General features: G+C 44.2%; 1 long non-coding RNA gene across 2 annotated transcripts; it reads right to left on the reverse strand.

The window, feature by feature from the left end:
* Window positions 1–1,453: 1,453 nt before the first annotated feature.
* Window positions 1,454–24,319, reverse strand: LOC123798902 (uncharacterized). 2 transcript variants are annotated; one of them, XR_015721854.1, is made up of 5 exons: window positions 23,941–24,319; window positions 21,073–21,477; window positions 13,186–13,343; window positions 8,299–8,434; window positions 1,454–4,591 (listed from the first exon to the last, which is right to left on the reverse strand). It is a non-coding gene; the product is annotated as an uncharacterized LOC123798902 (long non-coding RNA). The 2 variants fall into 2 exon arrangements; XR_015721853.1 differs by lacking the exon at window positions 1,454–4,591 and having other exon boundaries at window positions 4,615–8,434.
* Between the last annotated feature and the right edge of the window lie 1,427 nt (window positions 24,320–25,746).

Raw genomic sequence — 25,746 nt, forward strand, 5'->3', positions numbered from 1 at the left:
TCATGGGAGACACAATATGAAGAAAAGGACTGCCAAGAGGCAGTGAGACACTAAGTATGTAGGTGCTTAGTACTTGTGTCTTGGCAAAATAACACCTCCATAATTCCCATTTACTTTTGGACCAGGATATCACAGAGAAAGGAATAGGTAGTGGAGACCTTTTGTTTTGCTGAAGGAGCAGCCTCTTTCCTGAATCCAGGAGGTGGTGGTGGTCGTGTGAGTACAACGGGGTCTGGCTGTCCTGGCCCCATCCGCGTGCCCCCGGTAGGTATGTGACCTGACTTGGTCAAGTCTTCAGTAGATAGGTGCTCAACCCAGTTCTGACCCAAGCCAGGCCAAGCAAAGTTCTTCTCCAGGGATTTGGCAACTAGAGCTGAGAAGAGAAACTGACCTCTTTGTGCGTCTGGACTGCAAGATGGAATAGCCCAGGAGCTGGTGGGGGAGCAGAGGAAACATGCCTGTCAAGAGAGAAAGATGAAAGCAGATGTGAGTTGGAGAAGAGAGTCCCAGGGATTTGGGAACGCTCATTCTGGTTGTCCCAGGAGCCTCACAGCTATGCTTGGATTCTGGGAAACAACCCCATATCCTTATAATACACTTCCCACTTCAGTTAAACAGATTCAAGTTGACTTTCTGTCATTTACAACCAAGAGTCCTAAGTAATACAGAATGAGTGAGTGAGTGACAGCAACCATTTCCACGCTCAAGGTTGTAATCCCACAGTTCTGGAGGTGTTCCAATTAGTTTCAGCGATGAATGAGACTTTTAAACTGGTTTACCAAAATGTGTAAGAGCAAACTCTTTTCATCTTAGGAAGGAAGGAATCCTCACTCACTGACTCAGGCGAACTGGAGAGACAGGTCTACCAACTCATTCGATCTCAAGGAGTTTTCTGGTGGTCCCTATAAAGCAAAAGAAAGGAAATGTGACTTTGGAAACCAGAGATATCAGCAAAGAAATAAAAGAGCCTGAGCCCCTTTATTGGTGTGATGTGCTTTCCATTTTGCTGTTATTGTTGTTGCTGGAGAGGGTGGGAATGTCTTGGGTTGGAAATGCCTTAATATGTGGACACAATCTTGGGCAGTAGTTCCTCGATCACAGCTAAACTAGCCTATTTGTCCCTAATCACAATCCACGTACTCAAAAAACTGTCCAAAATGTGTTAGTTTTCGAGAAGTCATGCAGAAATTAGAGAAGGATGTCAGCAACAGGGTTTGATAATGATGCCACTGTTTAGAATACTCCTTAGAAGGAACCTCACTCATGTTTACTCTCCCATAAGGAGGGCTTTGTGGTCCGACTAAGGGCCTTGCCTAAGAGCCTTGGGGAAAAAGTGATTTTTTTTTAAAAGTAAGCTCTACGCCCAATGTGGGACTTGAACTCACAACCCCAAGATCAAGAGTCACATGCTCTACTGAAGAGCCAGTCAGGCACTTTGGGGGGGGGGGAGTGATTTTCATCAGTTTCAAAAGGTTAAATGAATTTTCTTAGGTAGCTTGCTCTTTTTTATTTTTTTTAAGATTTTATTTATTTATTTGAGAAAGAGAGAAAGAGAAAGAGAGAGAGAGCGTGAGCAGCGGGAGGGGCAAAGCAGACTCCCCACTGAGCAGGGAGCCCAGCCTGATGCAGGACTCGATTCCAGGACCCTAGGATCATGACCTGAGCTGCCAAAGGCAGACATTTAACCAACTGAGCCCCCCAGGCGCTCCCCACACCCCGCTGCTTTTTGTTTTTGTTTTGAGAGAGAGAGCTTGAGCAGGGGGGAAAGGGCAGAGGGAGAGGGACAGAGAATCTGAAGCAGGCTCCTTGCTCCGCGAGGAGCCTGATGCAGGGCTCGACCTTAAGACTCTGAGATCATGACTTGAGCTGAAATCGAGAGTCAGACGCTTAACGAATTGAGCCCCCCAGGCATCCCAGATAGCTTACTCAAACTAGCACATCTTCCCAAAATGGCTTGAAAGGATTTTCAGCTTTTGTTGTCATAAGAGTTCTTCCAGAAAATGGCATATGTTTTATAGTTATATTGATAATGAAAGAAATCAACAATAAACTGTCTATTTTTAAATAATTTTTAAATAAGCAAATAGTTAAATCCCCACTACTTAGGCTGTCTTTCTTTGGCTAAAAAAGTAACATTTTAAGAACGGTTTGGCCTCAATCTCCATTTATAAACTCCTTTATCTTGTTGATGTTTGTCTCTCTGGCCCGTGGTCACATATGTTTTAAGGGTGAGGCAGGACTGGCCAGTGTATCACCTCTCCCTTTTCTTCCCATCTACACCTCTCTTTTCACTGCTTCCTGTCACTGCCTAAAGGAGCAGAAGTATGGATTTTTCCCCCTGTAAATTTCCAGTTCCAGGTGAAAGTATCTAAATTATATTGGTTTCACCTTTTGCCCATCTGTGCAGGAATGCAGAAAGAACTATGCTTTCCATTTTAAGCACGCAGTACATGCTTGATACAGAAAAAGTTTTAAATGCAGGGAAGTATGAAGAAAATGCAGAATAATCACCCATATTTCCATTGCCCAAAGACAAATACTATTTCAGAATATTTCTACATGGGCCTTTTCTTTCTTTCTTTTCTGCTTTTCTGGTGTCTTCATATGTGGGTATATTTTTTCCATCATAGTTGTGATTACTTTTCCTCCTAATATTTCTATATAAGCATCTCTCAGTTTTACACAAATGCCATAAACATGTATTAGATGTAGAATATTTCGTCCAGTGAACGGAATCACAATATACTTAATCATTTCTATTTCTAGATATTTAGTAAACCTTGCTGTGTCGTCTCATTGATCATCCACCACTGACTAAGAGAGGTGGGTTTTGGGTTTTTTTTTTAAGATTTATTTATTTGAGAGAGAGAGCGCGCTCGTGCACGCGTGCACGAGTGGGGGCAGGAGCAGAGAGAGGGAGAATCTCAAGCAGACTCCCCGCTGAGCACAGATCCTGAAGCAGAGCTCAACTCTGGACTCAGTTTCATGACCGTGAGACCATGGCCTGACCGAAATCAAGAGCCAGATACTGAACCGAATGAGCCACCCAGGCGCCCCTCAAGAGGGGTGTTTATATGATGCCCGGAGCTGGAGCATGAGGAGTTGGGTGGCAAAATGGCGGTGAACACGAGGACACTTTCTAGAAAGACAAATGTAACTTCAAATAATAAAGACAAAGCTCCATAAAACCCGTATTCAGCAAAGTCACTATACTGCATGCCAACAGTACATACAGACATAGCAACAAATAATTCTGGCACTAGCAACATTGGGGAGGTGGGGGTTAACGTTGCCTGGCTCTGCAGAAGTAACGCTGCTCCCCCGGGTCTTGACAAATGATGACGCTCACTGGATAGACCAAGAAGAAAACCAGGGTAGGCACGAGAAATAACACGTGCAGGAGCCCCAATGAGAAAACAGCCAGGGGTGTCTGAGGACCCTCAACCAGGGCTACGTGGCTGCTCTGAAGGGAGAGAGGCTTTGGCCAGGTCCTCACAAAGGATGCCATGTGATGTACAATAAAAAATTTGGTCCTTGTCCCAGGTACTTCCTCAGAGGCGAACACTAAATCCTTGGAATTTCCCAAATGATTCTTTGTTATTCACTTTGGGCCCTTGACCACACCTAAGTTTATGCTAACAAGATGACTCCGGGTGTGGATAGGCTAGAAAGACCAGCCATGTGATTAGAGGGCTGGGGCTTTGAGCCAGCTGACCTCCAGGGGGAGGAGGGGAGTGGTGGTTGAGTTCAATCGCATGACCAATGATGCCATCAATCATGGCTACCTAATGAAACCCCAATAAAACGCCAGATACCAGTTCTTCGATGGACTTCCTGGTTGATGAACACGTCGGCGTGCTGGGAGGGTGGTGCGTCCTGACACCGTGAAGACAAGTGCACAGAAGCTCTACGGGCAGGATGCCCCAGACTTCACCTATGTGTCTCTTCATTTGGCTGGTCCTGATTTCTATCCTTTAGAGTAAAACTATAATCACAACTATAGCACTTTCCTGAGAGTTCTGTTGTAGCAAAGTATCATACCTTAGGTGGTTGAGAGATCCCCTGAATTTGACACCAGTTGGTCAGGAGTGCAGCTTCCCCTGGGCACCCCTAAACTTGTGGCTGGCATCGAAAGTGAGAGCCATCTTACTAGGCACGTAGCGCTTACCCTGTTCCGAGGTGCTAATTGCAGGTGATTTGCATAGGAAGCACATCCCGGGATTGCACGAGGCTAAGGAATTTGAATTTTATTTTGAAAGATTTTAAGCAAGGGAAAGTCAAATATCTGTGTCTTAGGAAAAAAACACTGTGGCAGTGTGAAGAATGGATTAGATGGGGGAAGAGTATGAACGAGAGTGTTATGGATTGTTGGAAATCAGAAAGGATCAATAAACTAAGCCAGCACAGAGCAATCAATACCGAGGATGAATCACCAAAGATCTCTGTACGGTTAAGTGTGCGAAGCCTCAGATCAAAGAGCCGCATCCCCGGGGCTTGGTTTTGCAAGGGTGTGTCCAGCCTATGGTGGGACGGGGAGAGCAGTTGATAGGAAACATCACTGTCAATTATCAGCAAGCCAAAAGATCTGGATCTTGGGAAAAAAAAAAAAAGAATGAAAAGATACGTTTTCTTTTGAGTCTACCAGAAGAGTTTAAAGATATAGAATAATACAGCAAATAATCAGGTGCTAAACTCTCCCCCGCCACCCCACCCCCCGCCTCTAATTTAGCACATGGTCACATTTTCTTCCTTTTTCTTAAGTTGTTCTATTTATGCTCACTTGTTTTTAATTATAAATCAATGGCTCTCGAGATGGGAAGGAGGGGCAACTCTTCTCCCCAGGGGACATCTGGCAATGTCTGGAGATATTTTCTGTTGCTGCAGCTGGGGAGGGCTCCTGGCATCTAGTGGATAAAAGCCTAGGATGCTGTTAGCATCCTACCATGCACAGAGCAGCCCCCACGACAAAGAATTATCTGGCCCCAACTGTCAATAGTGCCCAGGCTGAAAACCCTTATTCAAATAGGAGAAATGAAATACTGTGGATAAAATTGAGGTCCCCATGGATCTCTCCCCAAATCCAAACCCACTGACCATCCACCCTCTCTCCAAAGGTAACCACTCTCCTGAATTAGGTAGAAGGGCTGAGGTTTGTTCGTTGTATTTATTTTTCCAGTTTCTTTTTTAAAAGTTTTTCTAAAAATTTGTTTATTTGAGAAAGAGATAGCGAGAGGGCACAAGGAGGGGGAGTGGCAGATGGAGAGGGAGAAGCAGGCTCCCCGCCGAGGGACCCAGGACCCTGGGATCAAGACCCAAGCCACCACAGACAGACACTTAATCCACTGAGCCACCGAGGTGCCCCTATTTTTCCAATTTCTTTTATCACTTAGTTCTTAGGATTCTAGCCTTTGAAATTTTTAGTTAATTCTCAATGTTTGGTACAGGAGTGAAAGTACCCAACATAGACACCACTGTTGCCATCCAAGAAGTACAATTGTAGGGGCACCTGGCTGGCTAAGTCCGTGGAGCATGCGACTCTTGGTTTCGGGGTTGTGAGTTCAAGCCCCACGTTGGGCACGGAGATTACTTAAGATCTTTAAAAAAAAAAAAAAAAGTACAATTGTGTACATTCTTCCTTTTAACTTCTTTACACACACACGCACGTGCCCACTCACGCCTGGATTCATCCCCCTGCCTCTTTAGTCTGCACTGCTCCCTTTCTCAAAGCAAGCCGGATTGCTCACCTAGGAACGTGAGAGGAGATTGGATTCTCCTTTATTTACTGTGGTAGAAAATAAGACCATGAAAAGCCATTGCCAGAAGTAAGATAAGACACAGGGCTAGCCATGTTTCAGCCCTGACCAAAATGTAATATAATAAACATTTCCTTCCTCATTCGGTCTCCTTGGACACTGGCGGCAGGAGCCCATCTACAAGAGCATGTGATTGATTCTTCTACAGAATATAGTATGAGTTTAATAACATCTATTGGAATGGGATCACCAAAGATAGGCTTACTAAACAAAGGCGATTTATTTATTTACTTATTTTTATTATTGTTTTTTAAAGTAGGCCCCATGCCTAATGTGGGGCTTGAACTCATGATCCTGAGATCAAGAGTCACATGCTGCATCGACTGAGCCAGCCAGGTGCCCCAAGATGGTCTAATTTAAATCAGAATTTTACAAACAACTTACAAACAGATGTTTGTGTTGAAAACAAGTCATAAGAATTTTGGATTAATTGATCCAAGAATTTGGGGTTAATGATGAAATGATGCATCAATGCAAAAAAAAAATCAACTAAAATAAATGAAAAAGATACCAAAAAGATGGAGAACAGGGGCACCTGGGTGGCTCAGTCAGTTAAGCGTCTGACTTTGGCTCAGGTCATGATCTCAGGGTCATGGGATTGAGTCCTGCATGTCAGTCTCCCTGCTCAGTGGGGAGCCTGCTTCTCCCTCTGCCTGCTCTGCCTGCCGCTCCCCCTACTTATGCTCTGTCTCTCTCTGACAATTAAATAAATAAAATCTTCTAAATAAATAAATAGATGGAGAGCAAAAAATAGCTCCTTATTTTTTATTAAAAAAAAATAAAAAGCATGAACACCTTCCAAATGCTTGCTAAGTGCTGTGCTTTACACTGGTGATAAAATATCATCTCTAAGTGATGAGAACCTCACCTAAGATGCCTGCAAGGATCTCATGATCCAGAAGGGGAAACACACATTAGCAGGTAATGTTCATAAGACGGTGTGATGGGACAATGGAAGAGAGATCTTTTCAGTATGGGTGCCGCAGAGACAAAATGAAAGGCTCAATTGGTGATACCAGCACCCTTCTTCATCACAAACTGTGGTTTATAACCTTGTAGTAAGAGTTGAGAACACCGTTTAAATTAAAATAGTCAAGTAAATTTGCCCTACCCGATGTGAAACATATTGATATAATAATCCATAGTAATTTGAATGGCATGGCACTGGTTTAGAACTCAGTGGCCATAATAAAACACCATAGAGATTATAGAAACAGAATCTGGTCTCTCGTAAGCAGGGTATTTCTAATCAGTGAATGGAGTGTGGATTATTCAATAAATGATCTTGAAATAAATTTTAGTTTGGAAGAAAAATTATATCACTAGTTCTCCTTAATAGCAAATAAGCAATAGTTGGATCAAAAATTAAATAGTTAAAAAAAACATGCAACATTGAGAAGAAAATAGAAGAATTTTTAAAATCTTTGGGCAAATAATATCCTTCTAAACAGGACATCAAAGCTAGAAATTCTAAAAACATGTTGAAAGATTTTCTAGACTGAAGTTTAAAACTTCTGAACTGCAGACAACTCTTGAAAACAAATATAAAACATGAAGCAACACATTAAAAAAAAAAAAAACTAGATCACCCAGGGACATCTGGCTGGCTCAGTCGGTAGAGAGTGGGACTCTTGATCTCGGCATTATAAATTCGAGCCCCACGTTGGATACTGAGGTTACTTAAAAAAATAAAAGCTCAGGCGCCTGGGTGACTCAGTTGGTGAAGCGTCTGCCTTCAGCTCAGGTCATGATCCCAGGGTCCTTGATCCCATGATCCCAGGGATTGAGCCCCACGTCTGGCTCCCTGCTCAGCAGGAAGCCTGCTTCTCCCTCTCTCTCTAGCTTTCCCCCCTGCTTGTGCTCTCTCTCTCTCAAATAAATAAATAAAATCTTTAAAATAAAGAACTAAATAAATAAAATCTTTAAAATAAAGAACTAAATAAATAAAATCTTTAAAAAAAACGAACTAGATCATCTGAATTCATATCCTTAAGACAGATTAAAAAGCTGTTATATACAAATAAGAAAATGACTCTCCCCCTAAAACAGGCAAATGAAATGAAAATGCATTTCACAAAAAAAGGTATGCAAATAATCCTGTGGAAAGATGTCCTTCTTATTAATTGTCAAAGAAATGCAAGTTTCACGACCATAAACAATAGTGAAGATTTAAAAAGATGGAAACTACCAATGTGTGCAGAAAGCAGACATGATACAGTGGTGGTGGGAAGATACCTAGGTAGAAATCTTCTGCATGGGAATTTGGTAATATGTATAAAAAAGTCAAAGGAGAAAAAAAAATTACAGGCAAGTCGAGGGGAAGAGGGGAAGGTGAAGGGAGTGCTTTTGGACGAGCAAGTCCTTTTCTAGGAATTTATCTTAAGTGTGCATCTATTACGTTTGTAATAGCGTATTAGTCAGCTCAGGCTGCTCTGCCAGAATGCAGCAGACTGGTGGCCGAAACAGTAGCAGTTTATTTTCTCACAGTTCTGGAAGCGAGAACTCCAAGGTCAAGGTGCTGGCAGGGTCAATTTCTCCCAGGCCTGCCTCTTCGACTTGCAGACAGCAGCCGTCTTCTCCTGCATCCTCACATGACCTTTGCTCTGGCGTTTCTTCCTCTCCTATAAGGACACCAGTCATTTTGAATGAAGGCCCCACACTTGTTACCTCATTTACCCTTCCTTACCTCTTTAAAGCTCCGTCTCCAAATACAGTCACCTTGAGAATTAGAGCTTCAACGTACGAATTTTGGGGAAACAGAATTTGGTCCATAACAAATAATGAAAAGTCAGAAACAACCTGAAGGTCCATATAGTAAAATATCACGCAGACTTAAAAGTGATAAAATTGATTTATAGGTGTTAACATGGAAAGCTGTCATGATACACGACATGTTTCTTTTTTTTTCAAGACTTACTTATTTGAGAGAGAGTGTCCGAGTGCTCCCACATGTATGCAAGGAAGGGGAGGAGCAGAGGGAGAGGGAGAGGGAGAGAGAGAATCCCAAGCATACTCCCTGCTGAGCACAGAGCCCTATGCAGGGCTCGATCTCACAACCCTAAGATCCTGACCTGCACCAAAACCAGAGGTCAGATGCCCAACTGACTGAGCCACCCAGGTGCCCCATACATGACATGTTTCTTAAATGGCTGTAAAACAATAGGCTTAGTGTGACCACATATATATGCATATTTGAAAAACAAAGTTTATGCATGCCAAAGTAAACAAGGTAACATCTGAGTAGTGGAGTTGGGGGAAATATATACATTCAGCTTTATATTTTTATGAATAATACATAATGAATATTTTCACCTTCATAGAAGGAAGAAAAAAGTTATTTTCTTTTTCATTTTTAAATTTTATTTATTTATTTATTTGAGAGAGAGAAAGAGAGCATGATGGGGGGGCATAGGGCAGAGGGAGAGGGACAAGCAGGCTCCCCACTGAGCAGGGAGCCCGACTTGGGGCTCGATTCCCAGGACTCTGAGATCATGACCTGAGCCGAAAGCAGACACTTAACCGACTGAGCCACCCAGATGCCCCTAGTTATTTTCTTTTTTGAAAAAGTGTTATTATTGCAGTATAGTGGACATACAATGTTATATTCAGGTGCACAAAACAGTGCTTCGACAATTCCATACCTTTTTCAGTACTCATCCGGATAAGTGTGGAAAATGTTATTTTCCAAAGGACAGTTCAGCCCCAAACTTATTTCTTGAAGATCATTTAAACACAGTTCAACTTCTGATTACTAATTCCTTGCATAAATAGTTGCAGCCTGTGAGCCGAAGTGGCTCTGCAGGGTACGCCAGCAGAGAGACCACGACGTGAGGCGGATTACAGTCTTGAGTGGAAGTTATTCATTTGCAGGGAAATTATGAACCTAAGTAAATAGTAATTACCCAGTAGAATTTATGGATGTGCTTCGTGGATACTTGGCAATCCTCTGTTAATTTGATCAGTGTAGCCAGATAAAATAGATAATTTGAGCCAAAAGGCCCTTAAACAAACACACTGACCAATTTCAAAGATAACAAATTCTTTTTCTAACGACTTGAAATCGTATGTGCCATTTCAGTACCAACCGAATGGAATTCCTCAGCTAATGCCCATTTTACCACTAGGAAAAAACGAACACAACAGTATCCAGTATGTGGCTTTAATTCTTGATTGGTTTATGAATGAACTCGGCCCCTAGAGTGACGTCTCCTTCCTTTTACTGAAAAATCCCCCCCAACTTGCTGCTTATTTTGAATTTGGTTTTGCATTAAAAGAATCACAATTTGAGTCAGGTCCCTCAAATTCAAAGACCTCAGCGGTGAGAGGTCACATGTTGGTGACCCTTGTTCAGACTGAGCAACAAGCCCGGTGTAGTTCCTGATTCTGCATCATCAGTGATGCTCGTGTCCCGGACAGAACCTCCGAGCGTGATTGGCCTTAACCTGAGAAACAAATCTTCTTCCCGTGAGACTGGACGGTAGAGTCGAGGGGGCAAATGCGTCGCCTGATTTTTCACCATTCCCACACGTATTGCAAACGGACTGATGAGAACAAATGAAACCATAAAACCTTGCGACCTTTGTTCAGACGATCAAGCGGCTGACTGCCATCTTCCACCCCCTACAGCATATGGGCTGCACGATCTATGGGAGGATTTTGCAGAATATGCTGAGAGTGGGTTCCTCTGTGACATTCAAGTTAATTATCACTCCTGAATCTTTAATACTTAAAAAACACACGGTGCTTAATTTGTTCATGAATCAGTGGTCTAATAAATGCCAGGGTATATATTAAATTATGTTAATGCTCAGCATCTTTTTCAAGCCGTCAAAAGTGCATTAAAAATTAAAATAAAATTAATTCCCGCTTTCCCACTCTTACACTGTAGGTAATGTGATTTTACATTGCGCTGTAGTGCCCTACAAATTGATGCTCGGTGCTTTGAATTAATGAACTTTGTGATTTATTTACTGCCTGGGGTGCTATTCATTAGTTTTTCAATTACTGTAAAACTTTATATAACATGACATGAGGCTCTAAGCAATCACTGGAACAGTACTGGGGAGTTTTGCTTTGAAACAGAATCATGTAATAAAGAGAGAAGGCTGAATTAGCATCTCTAATATGCCAGCCAGAGACACCATGCCAGGCTGGTAGACTTGTGAGAAACCTTCCAGAAGTGAATCTTTCGGAGTCAGAATGCTCAGGAAAATCCGGTCCCCTACCCTTGAGTAACTGTAAAAGTCACGGTGAACCATCTTTGTCCACAGAGTTCAAAGCAAGAATCTCTAGGATCCAGCGTATTAGCAAGAGGCAGCTGAGATTTGAAAACCTGCCGTGTCACGTCATCCTACAAACTTTTAGAACCGCCAGAAGTGATGGTGGCGCTCTGCACCAAGGCTTAAAGGCGTCCATGTGTCTGATTTCTTTCCATGTTTCTTTCGCTAAGCTGCGACGAGATGCCTGGCACAGTTGCTCAGGACTTTCCTAATCTCCTAGAAACCCCATGTCATTTCCAGGAGGGGCATTCCATGTAGAACACGGTCCCTGCTGGAAGACTCACAGGGAGGTGAGGCTGAGGGAAAGAAAGGGTCCAGGGGGCCTCGCTGAAGGGCTCCCACAATCACAGAAGGGCTAGAAGAGCAGCAGGGAGTGAGGGGAAGGCGACAGAAGCAGCTGATGGGCTCGGTGGGAATCCAGATTCTGCACCAGCAAGGGGGCTGGCCCGGTAACTCACAGCTTCCTGCCGCTCGCTCAACCCCCTCTGCCCTGTGACCCAAAATCGACAGTTATTTCAGCTGTGCCAACAGAGAGGGAAGGTTTTGTCTGGCACAAGGGATTTACCATTCAAAGGTAAGGAGGAAGGCAAGAAGGAAACGCTTGTTATCTTCACAGAAAAAAATCGGTCTGAGGACAGGACACTGCACTGCTAACGCCCCAGGGGCTGGGTAGCCCCTCGGCTACTCGGGCCACTTGAGATCAGACCACACAGAGCACCACCAGAAGGAAGCCTGTGGTGGGGACGAGGGGGCAGCCATGTAACTCATCAGCACTTACCAGGCTTTTGCAAAGTTATACAAAATACAGCAAGAGGAGACACCAAACTCTAATTTTAGGGATTTCATTTCTGTATGGAAAATATCACAGAACCTTGTTTTTCTAGAATTTTCCTGGTCAGTCTGTTCTGGCATATCTTAGTTGGCCAATCTGCCCTCACCCCTATGGTCACCCCCTTGTTAAGACAGGTCCCCCCCTCCAACACCACTGCCTCCCAGGTCATCTGTCATACAAAGCATCTGTCTGGTCTGACCTTTCACTTCTTGTCCCCCAAACTGGTCCCTGCCTACAGCCTTCCTGACCCTCTGACCTGATCCTCAGGATGGCTTCTCTGGCTCTTAACCCTGTCTACATGATTCTTCCTTGATTTAAACCCATCCCTTCGCTGAGGCCTGAATAAGCCCCTCACCCAGGACAGGTCCCCACCAAGCCAGCCCTGGTTCCTCTGGCTGAACAGACCAAGGCAGTTCTGGCGAATTTGCTTTTGGGGGACCAAGGGGGGGAAAAAACTTCTTTTGTTTCAACTCTTATTGTAAATAACACTTCTAAAGACCTCATGGATTTACTGTCTGACCCTTCTTCAACGACAAGGGATGGTGTGGATCTCAGCATCTTCATTACCCACATCAGGGAAGGCTACACAGGGTCATGGTTCACCCAGAAATATGGTTCATCCACTAATAGGACCAGACACTGGATCCTTGGCTGGAGTCACCTCTCCTGCCATTTGGTGTTTTCTGGTAAGAGACGAGCGCTGCGAAAATACATAAGCCACAGACGCCAGTTCCGGGGAGTGGAGGGCTTTCGGGCTTGTTATGCCATACCTTCCAAGTGGGCCCCACGCTACGTAGCCCCTGCGGAGTCAAGGTTATCTGGGGCCTCCAAAACTACCACAGACAGTTACCTTGATAAATCAATCACTGTCTCCAGAAATGCCTAGATCATTCATCTCACAGCGTCGGCTTTCAGGTTATCCGAAGAAGCTGGATGCAGAGACCTAGCATCAGTTAGAGTGAATAGAGGGTGTAGGTTCTGAGAAAGTCACGACCAGTGCTCACTTCCGTGGTGCCTCATGGGTACAGGGTGGCCAGTCCCAGCCCGGACCCGCGCGAGGCTCTGTATGGCCTGTCCAATGGCCCCAGACCCTTTGGGAAGGGTGACTGAGGGAAGATTCAGGGCTGTGCCCCACCTTAGTCTCTGGAAGAGGTGTGTTACTTTGGCCCCCGTCGGGAGAACTGGGAACCCCCAAACCCAAATGTCAGAGTTATGAGTTCCTGTGAGCAGGACCAAGGCCCTGGGTATTTTGGAAACTAACCATGTTGTTTCCCCTTATCTCTTCGGGGAGAGCAGTCTACTTCTACACATCGGCTCCCAGGAGATCAGACCACAAAGAGCTCCCATTCGACTGCAGCTTATGGGGTCAAAAGGCGCCACTCTGTCAGCTGCCAGCTCCGGGTGGTGTAGGCAGGGAATCTGGAACAGGAGGGACATAGTGTTTTGACTTCCACTGCTCCCCTTGCAGCATAGAGACACCATAAAATGATTTTGATAAGTCTAGACATTTTTTTAAGGATTTTATTTATCTGACAGAGAGAGAGAGCACAAGCAGAGGGAGCAGGAGAGGGAGAAGCAGGGTCCCCTCTGAGCAGGGAGCCCAATGCCAGACTCGATCCCAGGACCCTGGGATCATGACCTGAGTCGAAGGCAGTCGCTTAACCGACTGAGCCACCAGGCTCTCCAAGTCTAGACATCTTGATGTATCTGCTCACCTGCAGCTTACTTTAATAACTATAATTTTAAATGGTCAGCTTCTCTCCTGATCTTCATTCTTATAACTTATGCTTAATTTTTAAGTTTTATAATGACTATTAATGAAACGATTTACTTGGAATTTATCTAGTGTCTGTTTCTTTATGTATGGGTTTTTATGACAGCAATCCCAAACTCCTCTAGGAATATTACTGGCATATTTATGGCTCCCATTATTTATATTGGGAAATACTTGAATGCTTTCCACTTTTTTGTTAACTCAAAGAGCTCATTTATTCTCAAAAGGAAAATTCTTTTTTTTTTCAAGATTTTTTTAAGTAACCTCCTCACCCAACGTGGGGCTCAAACTTACAACCCTGAGATCACGAATCCCCTCTCCACTGACTGAATCAGCCAGGCGCCCCTCAAAAGGAAACCTCATGCAGTCAGATTAAATGACTCAGGTCTCCCCCTCCAGCCGCACTGCCAGGCCTCTCCTCACACAGCTCCAGACACATGTGCGCTGCCCAAAGCACACCTCCACATTTCTACATAGCCTGTTCCCTTCTTCCTTGAACTCCTTCCTTTTCCAAGTCTCCCTACTGACTTCCACCCTCTACCCTGAGCTATCCCTGTCTCCTTTGCGGATCCCAAATCCACCTGTTTCATCACCCACTGGGACCCATGACACCCCCCCCCAAAATTACACGTAATCCTTTGTACACGTATGCTTATTTTTCTGGGGAGAAGACCCAGAGCTTTTGTTTTATTCTGAAAGGGCCCATGACCCTCTCTTCCTCCAAAAGGATCGAAATGGTCTGTCATTTGAATCAATACTATCGTTACACTATACTTGCAACATTAAAGCATCCTCCCGGCTGGTCCCCCTACCTCCAGTCTCCTTCCAGTCCATTCTGACACTGACGTCATCCCACTGTTTCATCCACCCAACGCAAGGTTTGACTGCTTTGGTTCTTTCTCCCCCTGCCTGTAGTGCTTACAGGAGCCTGACGGTGGCGCCACCACACCGCTTTTATTCCCAATTCTCTGTCTGCCGCTCTTCAACCTAGAACACCTCCCCCGCCCTCTCCCCCCACACACTTCCAGGCCCAGCCAAAGACGCCTCCCAGACTCAGAGCAGCCCAGAGGAAGGGTTTGGTCTTAGATGGCAGAGAATACCTGCGTGGGGATGTGGGCCTGGAGGTCTACGGGGCTGGAAATGTCAGTTGGAGAGTTGCCTGCCTAGAGTTTAAAATCTTGAAAAAGGACGAGCTGTCCAAGGGAAATAAAAACAGAAAACATTCAAGTGCTTACCCTCAATTTCTATAGCACTTAGGTGCTGGGCCCAGGGCTCAGCAAAGAGCAGCACTTGAATGCTTACAGAATGAATGTGGAATGTGATGTTCAAAACAAAACATATCTAAGGGGGTGGGGGATTATAGGGTCAGAGGTAAGAATTTGCGGGCAAAATATTTCGAACAAAATGCTCTGTAAAAAACAGGTGAATTCTTTCTCTAATCTTTGCATCAAAAATTATTTATAAAAGCATGATAGCTGATAAGCAGTTTTAAGCCATGCAGTAAAAGTCAAATGACATCTTTAATGCACGTTAAATCTACATCTTTCATTAACATTTCTCAAAGATATGACGGTAAAGTAAATCTAAGGTGGAGAGAGAAAATACACTGAATTAATAATCAGCAAATAATTATCTCTGGTATTTGCTTAGTTACTGTGTCTTATGCAACTAACCCCAGGCATAATTATTTAGGGAAGAATTCATGTCCTCTTAGCAACACATTTTAAACCGATAGCATTGGTCTCTAATGTGTAAATGCGTCCGCAGGTAAGTTAGGTGTTTAATATTATGAGTCAATATTAATATTAAACTTGGAGCTGAAGAGAGAACAAAAGACAGGTGGGTGCACAGCGAGGTAACCACACGATGGTCTGTATGTATGCAGGCAAGCATGAGCTGTCAGATGAGGTGTGACTGAGATGGAAGACCAGGCAGGAAGCGGGGGGTGGGGGTCAGCAGGTGGGGCTCCGCCTGCTCACCAGTCTACTGTCTCCGCTTCATCTTCTTTTGCAGAGGATAATGGATACTGTCAAGGTCAGGCAAGTCTGGTCACTAGCACAAGGTCCCAGCCTGTAGGCACAGAGTCACTACGGAGCCAGGCCCCTACCTGACAATCTCCCCACTCCTGAACTGGCAGCAATTTATCTGTAAGTTCCCACAGGGCTTAACCATGCCCTTTGGTCCTCTGCACACAGGAGCCTTTTAAAAACCTTTCAGTTAAGCTCCCGAGAGTTCCTCAAAACCCTTGTCCCTAAAGCAGGCTGCCTGCAGCATTCTGCCCGTGTCCAGAGCACACGGCCCAACTGTGCCCCAAATCTAGAGGAGGATTTCCAAGCAAGAGAGCCCTGGACAGTAATCACTCCTTGCATTTCACACGTGACAAAACGGGGGCCTGAAAAATCCAGGAGCTGACCCAAGACGGTGCTGCGGGCTCAGGGCATGGCTTGGCCAGAACCCCCCTCTTCTCCCAGTCCACAGGAGGCTCTGCTGTCTCCCACTTCTTCCAGCTGTTAGTTGGGGGGGGGGGGGTCCGAAGAAAGTAGGGCTGGCTTTTCAGGAGGAGAAAGTGGGGTGCTTTAGGAGTCCTGAGCACCTGGGGCCTTTGTGTCTTATTGGAAAGGCCTTGTTGCAATTTACTGGAATTTTTTCTTTTTACAAACTGACTCCCTGCCCTTGCCAAACCCGTCCCGTTCATTCCTTTGCAAAAGGTCTACTGTGACAACACTTGACATAATCACCCAGCTGTGGGCACAGGGATTCCTGTCTACTGGACACCCTTGTATATTTAGTGAGCACTGGCAAAGAATGAAAGGAAAAGTCAGAGCTTCAAAGGTTTTATGATGCAGCCAGTGGCCAAATCCCCGGACCTGAAACTCGCCCAGCGTGTCTGTGTCTTCAGGAAAGGTTTCACACAGCTCAGAAGAGCCCTTCCGGTGATAAGCTTTGCATAGACCCTGAGCTGCCTGTTTCCACCAATTAAAGCTCCCTCATCCCTTTCACCTTCCCTCGCTGGTGTGGGCAGATGGCCCAATTTGTCAGCAACCAAACCAGAGACGATGGCTGGGCTGACTCATTGAGGAACAGTAATTTCTTCCAGAGAAGTTTCCCCATTCATTTAGACACTGGAGCAATTATTTGCTGGCTGACAGTTGTAATTACTTTTTGCTGCAGGTAGGTAACTGTTCGGAAGCCAAGCTAATAGGGTTACTGGTTTCTGAAGGGCTTTGGAACAAGTAATTTTCAGATAGTCAGCGCAGCATGTTCAGTGAACTTCCCACCCAGGGTAAGTTCCTTCCTCCGTGGCTCCCTACGGCAGGCGAGGCATGGGTTCTTGGATGGGGGGGCTCTGGAACTGCAGGGACATTTTCCTTCCAGGCTCCTTTGTTTGAAAATGGGACCTGAGCAAATCATGCTTGGAGACATTTCATGAGCTTGCCTGTAATCATTCTAATTTTCAACTGCTCTGAGACTTGGCATTAAATTATATCAACCAACCAACCAACCTTTTTGGCCACAGCAGGGTAAATCACTTTCCCAGGCATGGTATCCCAGGGTAACGTCTCCCTCCATGCTACCCGTTTCTGAGGGGAAGTGAAAGGGAAAAATAAACCCAGACAACATTTTTGTTAAGGTTTCTGACAAAATTATGAACCGTTGTAGACTGTAGATAAGATTTTGCAACAAGGTTTTCTATTTGGTAAGAAAAAGCCCTTTTGAATGCTCATCAACATTTGACTCTATCAAATGGTTTGACATTTAACAGAGTTTAAGAAGCATAGCCCTGGGGTGCCTGGGTGGCTCAGTCAGTTAAGCATCTGCCTTCCGCTCAGGTCATGATTCCAGGATTGCCTTCCGCTCAGGTCATGATTCCAGGATCGTGGGATCGAGTCCTGTATTGGGCTCCCTGCTCAGTGGGGAGTCGGCTTCTCCCTCCGGGTGAATACAGTTCATCGCCCCTCCCCCTTAGCTCATGCTCACACTCTCTTTTTCTCTCTCTCAAAAATAAATAAAATCTTAAAAAAAAAAAAAGGCACATCCATGGTCTGTTGGGACAACAGGTCCTTTCACTGAGAAGTTTGAAGTATTTTTGCTACCGTGGTTGTCACGTGCTACTGTTGTTGAACACTCGCAAGTCCTGCATTGCCACCCACTGAACTCTGGTCCTGAGCGGGTCACACCTGTTCTGTGTCTGTGAGTTGGCCTGTCCAGGAGAGGCAGCAAGGGCACGGTTATATGATGGGGAGAAGCCTGGGCCTAATTTAAGCCCAGCATCTCAAGAAGAGACAGTCCTGTTTTCAAGTAGACAAGAACACTGAGCCGTTGAGAATCAAGAGAGGATGCGCTACACAGACTGTTTCTAGCTTTACTGAAAGATAACGGACACATAGCAGGGTATCACATTCAAGGTGTACAGCGTGATGACTTGATACATGTATGTATATATTGTGAAATGTTGACCACAATACAGTTCATCACCCCACATAATTAGCTTTTTGAGAGGTGTGTGGTGAGAACAAGTGGATCTTATCCACTCTCTCTCCAACTTTCAAGTACACAATACAGTATTGTAAACTACAGTCACCATGCTGTATATTAGATCCCTAGGATCTATTCATCTTATAACTGAAAGTTTATACCCTCTGACCCACATGTCATTTCACCCACCCCCACCCTCCCACGCCCTGGAAGCATGTACTATCTACTTTCCATTTCTAGGAGTGTGGCACTTTTAGATTCCACATAGAAGTGAGATCATACAATATTTGTTTTTCTCTGTAGAGATTATTTTGTAGAGTTTTTGACATATGGTCAATGCATAGAAACCTGCGAAGGGTTTTATTACAAGTAATTTGTGCTATCAGTTTGGTTTATTGATATGCAAATGCATTAGTCTGGGATCTCCAGAGACAGAATTGTAACTCTACAGCAAATTTCCTTCACAGCCCTTAGAAATAGAACATCTTCACTTATTGCTAAGAAAGTTGGAAGTATGCTAGATAGCTGTCCTCAAAGCCTGAAAATGCTTAGCTGAAAATTGTAAAATAAGTTCAAGAAGATTTTTACTGTTTAATATTACACGACCTTTAGTATTACCACAACCTTCGCAAGTTGTTTTGGTGGGGACACTAAGGTCACCCTCAACGGTAGGACCCCAGCTCTAAAACATTAGGGGAGTAAAATTTGCAAACAAGAGCATAGGAATCAAAGCACAAGTTTGAAATTAGGGGCAGCTGGCGGCTCAGTCTGTAGGGCATGTGACTCTTGATCTTGGGGTCATGAATTCGAGCCCCATGTTGGGTGTAGCGATTACTAAAAAAAAAAAAAAAGCACAAGTTTGGAATTAAAACCGGGTTCAATCCCGCCCTACCACTTCCTACCTGTGTGCAATCATACCTCGCAAGGGTAAAGCACTGAATACTGTGCCTGGGACGTAGCGAATGCTCAACAACCTGATCGACACGTTAATTATACCAATGAACCATGCTTCCCTCAATGACATATGCCGTTCACATTTCTGAACGGAGGGCACACCATTTGCTAGCCAAGCCTCCTTCGTGGAAGGTCTAACGTTAAAGAAAATTCTAAGGTACCCACGAGACCCAGGCTATCACAAAAGGCGATTCTGGTCACTGATTACGAAGTGTGGTCAGTGGCCCACGGCAGCAGGATCACCGAGAGAGTATGTTTATAAACTGGCTTCTGGGTCGCCCAGAAAGGCAGGCTGTATTGGTCAGGATTGGCGAGACTAGGCTGCTGCAATGGACACACCCGAAAAGCTCAGTGATTTAACCTTGAAAGGTTTACTTCTCACTCACGCAAAGTCCACTGGGGTTCTGAGTGTCCCCCAGGGAAACACATGTGAAGCAGGGGTTCAGGAAGGCAGGCTGCTTCTCTCCTGTGGCTCCACTAGGGAGACCAGGCCTCTTGCTGGCGATGTGGCAGGTGGGGAAGACAGTCAAGGTGACATCTGGCACATCTACTCACAACGCATTGGCCAGAACCTGTCACATGACACCCCCCCCCGCCCCCCACCCCCGCCACTGCCGGGGCTGAGAGGTGGACGTCTGGTGAACATTACATGTCTCTGCCTCACCTACCTACTGAATCAGCCCCTGGGGGTGGGATCCAGGACTCTACATTTTCAAACTCCCCCAGTGATATAATTCAAAGTTGCAGCACTGTGATTATCTGCTGTGGGCGATATTCCTTTATGGGATAAATAATTCGAAATAATGGAAAAGAGAGTGGCTCTGTCAACATACTAACTTATTAAAATGAGCATCTAAGGGTCTAAAACAGGCTTTTTTCCAGCTGTCATTTAAGTGTGCCTCTTAGGTACAGATGCCTCTCAAATCGATTTCAGGTCCAGACTCCCCTGGCCCCTCTCCTCAGCCCTCAGACCTATATACACTCAGCCAGAGGCTTGCAGGTGTCTCCAGCTGTTTGTTCTTCCCTACCAAGCCTGTCCTGGGACAGTGCCAATATCCACCCTCCCAGGTGACTTCCAAGGCTTCCTGACTCAGGAGTCTCCGCTGCCCCTTTTATTTCTTTCAGATCTCAAAGCCAGGCATCAAGACAGTGTTCCTGTCTCTCTCGTACATATTATGTCTGTTCTTGTCTCTCTTCCTTCACTGCTATTCCCTTTGTCTAGGGTCCTATCATCCATCACTCACATGGTCCCCCGCCCCAGTCCAGTGCTTCTGTCCTCTGTCTCTCATGTTGCTGGCAGAATGATGAAGTCCCTTCATGATGAGCATTTCCTCATCTTTCATGAGTCAGCAAGACTCCTCCCCTCTATAATCCATTTCTGATTGTATTCTTTTCCCCTCCACTGTTCTCCAGCGTAACTTCTCCCATGCAGCTACACACACGTCTTTGTCTCTGCCTGACTGCAAGTTTGCCTCTCTCCAAGTCGTCTTGTCATCGTCTACACTGTGCTCAGCACGCGGTAGGCATGAAGGAAGAAAGGAAAGGGGGTGGGCAGCTTCATGGTGCCTGGCACACAGCAGGTGCCATACAGAAGCTTGTTGGGGGCACCCGGGTGGCCCAGTCAGTTAAGACTCTCGCTCCTGGTTGAGGCTCAGATCATGATATCAGAGTCATGGGACTGAGCCCCACGACAGGCTCCATGCTCAGCACGGAGTCTGCTTAAGACTCTCCCTCTCCCTCTGTCCCTCCACCACCCACCCTCCCCCCCACACGCTCATGCATGCTCTCTCTTTCTAAAATAAAAATAAAAATCTAAAAAATGATAATAAATAAAAGCTTGTTGAATGAAGGAATAAGTGAGTATCCAACATTCTCCTGTGCTTAGTTATCTGAAATATCCATTAACTTCACCAAGCGCAAGGTGATAAACTAATCGAAACGGACCATTCATCTATACGGGTATGGCACTTTTTCTTCGGAAGACCTGACTAGGCAAATCCGTCTTCACTGGAAACATGTTCGGCAGCTACGATCAAAGATGAGAATCAGGCGTGAAGCAAATCGTCACGTTCAGGGTATCTGAGAAATATCATTACGAAAGGAGCATTCTATTTTAATTTGCAGAAAAAACATTTTGAGTAAAATAAGGTGAATTAAAAATAAAATCAAGTGAATTAACAATAAACTGCATGAAGGGCACCTGGGTGGCTCAGTCGGTTAAGGATCTGCCTTTGGCTCTGGTCATGATCCCAGGGTCCTGGGTTCAAGCCCCACATTGGGCTCCTTGCTCAGCAGGAAGCCTCCTTCTTCCTCTCCCTCTGTCTGCTGCTCCCCCTGCTTGTGCACTCCCTGTCAAATAAATAAATAAAATTGTTAAAAATAAATAAACTGCATGAGTGAACTAATTCCCAGTTCAAAAAGTGTTCACAACTGAAAGTGGTAACATTTTTTTTTTTATTTAATAATGATTTTTTATTATATTATGTTAGTCACCATACAGTACATCCCCGGTTTCCGATGTAAGGCTCGATGATTCATTAGTTGCGTATAACACCCAGTGCACCATGCAATATGTGCCCTCCTTACTACCCATCACCGGCCTATCCCATTCCCCCACCCCCCTCCCCTCTGAAGCCCTCAGTTTGTTTCCCAGAGTCCTTAGTCTCTCATGTTTCATTCCCCCTTCTGATTATTCTTAATTCACTATATAATCCATAAATATTTGGAGGAGTTAAAACAGTAGCTTTAGTATTTGTTTTATTCCTGAGTATCTACCCTACTACTTACCCACGCGTCACTAAAACTGAGCCAGAAATATTCTCAAAATGTATTTCTAGGGGTGTGTTTGTGAGCCACTTATTAGACAGTGTGTCTCATGTCCTAAATCATAATAAAATTTTATTACAAAAGTTTGAGGTATTTTATTTTCTTACCTCTAAGTCTGTTCTTTCATTTTTGTTTTTGAGAGAGAGAGAAAGGGAGAGCACATGTGCAGGAGAGGGAGAGAGAGAATTCACACCCAGCACAGAGCCCAAAACAGGGCTCGATCTATGACCCTGAGATCATGACCTAAGCCAGACATTTAACCGAGTCACCCAGGTGTCCCTGTTCTTTCTTATTTTTAAGGCAAGACTTAGCACCTCTATCACTAAACGTTCCCAGAAAGTAACACCAAAATGGGAGACTCTACAAAAGAGGGTAATGTTTTAATATGTAGGTATAAAGAGATGAAGACAGATCAATGAATTAGAAATAGTACTTGAGGGGCACCTGAGTGGCTCAGTCAGTTAAGCATCTGCCTTCAGCTCAGGTCATGATCTCAGGGTTGTGGGATCCAGTTCCGCATTGGGCTCCCTACTCAGCAGGGAGTCTGTCTCTCCTCTGCCCCTCCCCCTACTCATGCTCTCTCTCTCTCTCTCTCTCTCTCCCTCTCTCAAATAAACAAATAAAATCTTTTTTTTTAAAGAAATGGTACATGAAAAAATACAAAATTCCTCAAAAATAATTTTTCCTAATACATGAAATACATAAGAACTATAGACAAGCAAAAATAATAAAATGAAAATCAGTCATAATCCCCCCAACCCAATAACTACTATTAAAGTTTTGGCCTTTTCCGCCACGAATAAGTATATTTTAGGGAACACAAAGTAGGGGCACCACAACGTGCATGATGCTTCAGAGTTTGATTTTTTTTCATTTAACAGTATACCATGAGGATCTTTGCCTGCTAATCATTTCTACAACATCAATGACATTCTATGACCCCACTACAATTATTTTATTGTACCATGACTCATGCATCACTTCTCTCTGGTAGATTATATCCCACTTTTAAAATATTATAAATAAGCCTGAAATTAATATCTATAAATTAAACTACTGTGCACATCCATCATTATCTCCTTAGGATAAATTCTAAGTGGAATTTCTGGGTCAAAGGTGATGTGGGAAGCAAAGGCAGAAGAAAAATTATTAAATTTCCCTACTACCCACAGCCCACCGACAAGTCCTTGAAACAGGCAGAGGGACATTCCTCTCGGGACTCAACTGCCTCGATGTTGACACTTTGCTAAGGGCAAAAGGCAATCCTAGCCCAAAAACCCCCTCCCTGCCCCCCAGGACCCTGTAAGTCTACTTTAACATATAAAAATTCTTTTGGAAACTTCCTTTATCTCTAAACCCCGCGAGATACGTGTTGGCAATCATCCCCCAAGTGTATGGCCCACTGATACACATCTGAAGGGTCTCATGACTCAGGTTTTACTAGGCAGTAATAAGTGACCTTTTCCCAACAATAGCTAGGCCCCTCAAGGTCCTGGAAACCTTGCTTCCAAAATTCCTTAGAGACTTATGCTATCCCTAACCCACTCCCAACTTGAAAGTATATAATCCACCACTCCTCATGACCCCATTGCAGCTCTTTCTGCCCCCAGGTCCTGTCCCGGGGCTTTAATGAAATCATCTGTTTGCACCAAAGATGTCTCAAGAATTCTTTCTTGGCTGTCAGCTTCGAATCCTAAAGTTTTTCCTACATCAAAATGGAGTAAAAACACTTTTAATATACATGGTTTAATATCTAAAGCTGATGAGCTCCAGAAGTATTATGCCAATTTATATTTAAAGATTTATAGTTCCTCGTATTTTCTCTTTGATAAATTGCTTACTCATGACTTCTTGCCCATGTTCCTATTGGAGAGTTTGTCTTTTTCTGATTGTAAGAATTCTTTATATGTATGTATATGGGCTCTTACGTAGGCCTATTATATATTACATAAATATATTAAATATATTGTCTCAGGTTTTTCTTACCTTAAAATTTTGCTTATGTTGGTTTGTCTTGCCTTCAGAAAGTTTTTATAAATTTCTTTTTAGTCAAATCAATTCATCTTGTTTTGCTGTTTCTAGTTCTGGTGTCAGGTTTAGAAAAATCAAGGCCAACTCTAGAATATACAAAATTTCTATTACTTGGGTAAAGCCTTAGAAGAAGTTAATTTCCATTGAAACAAACTGAGAGGGCAGAGCAGGTGCTGTGTTCTCCTTCAAGGCCCGGAATTTTAGATTTCTGCTCTCCAGAACATAGGTGTTGGCGCTTCTCTTGAGATCCTTTGCTTTTGCCACATTTGCCAACTTTCTTGGTTCTCTGAGGAAATGGGAATATGCCAGCAGTGGTTGCCACGTCGCCCACCCAACACCCACCCCCCACCCCTCCACCCCCCCCCACCCCGCCCCGCACCCTGGGCACCTAATTCCTGAAGCTAGGAAGACTAGTCAAACCAGAACAGGGAGATCCCGAGTAGCATGGTTAGAGATGGGTGGGGATGGGGAGAAAGGGCGCCAGGAGACATTTTCCAAAAATTTAAATGCCCAGGATACCCCTTCTTTGACTCTAACCTAAAGAAATGCATTCACATAGGAGAAAAATGCACGGATAACACTGCTGCAGCATTATCAATTACAGCCAAGAAAAACACCAGTACAAAATTGATTACATAACGACACATCTATAGTATGGAATCCTTTGCAGTGATTAAATAAGAGGGAAGGAGGAGGGGCAAGAGAAAGACGGCAAAAGCGTATTAAAGGTGCAAATCCTACTTAGGAAACAGCAAATGGAATTGATAGGGAGAATGTTGGGAAAATAATTTTTTTTTTTTTTACATCTTGCTTTAAATACTTCTGTATTTTAAAAAATCCTTTATAATAAGAATATCTTCGGGAAATGTTTATGCAATTTTTTTAAAAGACAAAAATAAAATTACAAAAAAGGAAGACTTTCATGGAAATCCTAAGCCCACTTATACCAGTATGAACCAGAGTGTTCCTGCGCTCCCAACTGACTGGGGCTCCCTCTTTCTTATCAGCAATTTCAACACGCCCAGGCAGGCACAGCTGAAGGCCAGCCCATGAATGCATACCTGGGTCACAAAGTCGAATATAGGAAATGCAGAATGGGACACATAAGAACAAGAAAACATACAGGCATCCCAGAAAGTCTGATATTAAGGACCAATGGAATTCAGAATTTAAAAAACAAAAGGAGCCAGAAAGGATGAATAGAACAAAATGAATCATCGCCCAGATGGAGAGAGAGGACTAGATGGACTTTGTTCTGGGTTGGACTTGCCTACACCATGGTATTAAAAAAAAATTATTTAACTTTTTTCTTTACTGCCTCAGAAGAAAAATGGAAAAGGTGTGCCTTTAAGTGACTGAAAATCCAAAGTTTTATTTTTAAAAGTGGAAATGATCATCTATTTTGATCCTGTGACGTATCTTGTGATTTACTGATAGATTACCAAAACTGAATTACTCAAGACATGGCCTTCAGTTCCTCCTGTATTTATAGCAGCTGTCAGATTAGACTCTATCAAACATGGGAGTAGAAAACACCTGCCCCGGCCTGTAGCATCAGCCCAGGGCTGAGGACTATCTGTGACAGGAGGGGGGAGTCCACTTTGCCTTGTCGCGCAGGAAAGCCAGAGAGGGAAAATCCCCAAGAGTCCTGCTAAGTGAGAAAATGTCTCCTCTTCTACCTAGGGCCACCTTTTTTATTCTGTCTTCTCCTGCTGTGTGCATTCAATGACCCTTCTCTCACTCAAATGTTCTTTCTCCCTC

The sequence above is a fragment of the Ursus americanus genome, chromosome 26, assembly GCF_024610735.1.
Source record: "Ursus americanus isolate L20-20 chromosome 26, mUrsAme1.1.p, whole genome shotgun sequence".
Classification (NCBI taxonomy): domain Eukaryota; kingdom Metazoa; phylum Chordata; class Mammalia; order Carnivora; family Ursidae; genus Ursus; species Ursus americanus.